Genomic DNA, 1,243 nt, shown 5'->3' on the forward strand with positions numbered 1-1,243 from the left:
TTCGTTCCGATCGTTTCATCTTATGACCCTTTTCGTAAATTTTACGTCGAATACCAAACGTTTTCACTGTTGTCAGTGAACCAACTATGAGTTTCGTTGTCACCGAAACTCGCTGTAGCCAAGCAACCGACCTGCAATGTCACTCAGTCATTTTCAAACGTCCCCTCGCTCCTTCTATGGTACATCTCGCAATCTCTTCTTCAGAGATGGTATCTCTGAAGGAGAAGGAGGAAACAGAGAAAGTGAGGAAAAAGTGGTTAGCGAACAGTAAGGGAGGGGTGAAAAAGAGTTGTAGTGGGGGTTCGTAAACGTAGGCTCAACCCAGATTCCTCACCCCCTTTCTCTCACAACTATCCCCCATCCCTAGGTCTCTCTCTTTCTCTCTTGCTCTTCCTTTCTGGCTATGTTGGCGGTGCCATCGCAAGAAGAGGACTCAGAGAAAATGAGGGGGAAGAGGAGGAGGAGTAGGAGGAGGAGGAGGAGGCCAACGCTGAAGGAGAAAAGAGAAAGAGTTGGGGCGGGGGTCATAGACGCAGGCTCAGCCCCGACTTGTAGTCTCAGTTGCAAGTCGAGTTTAACTCTTGCCTGAGCGTCTCTTGGCGCTTCCTGCTGCTGACAGCGGTCGACGTCTGATCGCGCTAGCTTTGCACTAGTAGCTGTTGTCGAGTTTCTCTCGGAAGTGACGTTTTGCGTGAGGCGTTTAACGTTTTGTCGTGATGTTTCGTCCTGACGGGAAGGGACTTTCTTTTAAGTTAGGCCAACCATTCATCTCTTGACCAGCGTTTCAAAATCTTAAGTTTTCGAAACTTCACCGGACTACCTGGAGGAGCCGGGTATTACGTAAGCAAGACAGCTTGGAGTTGCAGACATTTGCCAGGTAAGGAGTTCAAGAAAGAAATGATACTTTCTTTAATTTTATGTACAGATAAATGATTGTTTGATTTCTTCAAGGTAAGGTTAAGGAGCTATGTTATCCGATTTTATGTGATTCGTTGTCGATTCATAAGGGTACTACCGCTTTAATGTAATATAGTTTGTTATACGTGAGAAAGTATTAAAAAGAAATCTGAAAATATTTAAATAATATTAAATATCTTTAAAAATATATATTATCATAATACTGTTATCATTGGTCAAAATTTACCCAATTCCCATACTAATATAACAAGAATTATATATTGTGGTACAGAAAATATAAAATTATGTAACTCAAAAAGCAATAACTTATTAATTATGAACTACA

The 1,243-nt window shown here is 41.8% G+C and overlaps 1 protein-coding gene across 1 annotated transcript in view; it reads left to right on the plus strand.

Moving 5' to 3' along the window:
- The first annotated feature begins 516 nt into the window (after window positions 1-516).
- Window positions 517-1,243, plus strand: part of LOC135206430 (major facilitator superfamily domain-containing protein 12-like) — a 118,679-nt gene continuing 117,952 nt past the window's right edge. Inside the window, exon 1 of the mRNA XM_064237810.1 lies at window positions 517-877. The gene's annotated coding sequence lies outside the window, so the exon portion shown is untranslated. The remainder of the gene's footprint in view (window positions 878-1,243) is intronic.

This window comes from Macrobrachium nipponense, chromosome 11, assembly GCF_015104395.2.
Source record: "Macrobrachium nipponense isolate FS-2020 chromosome 11, ASM1510439v2, whole genome shotgun sequence".
NCBI lineage: Eukaryota > Metazoa > Arthropoda > Malacostraca > Decapoda > Palaemonidae > Macrobrachium > Macrobrachium nipponense.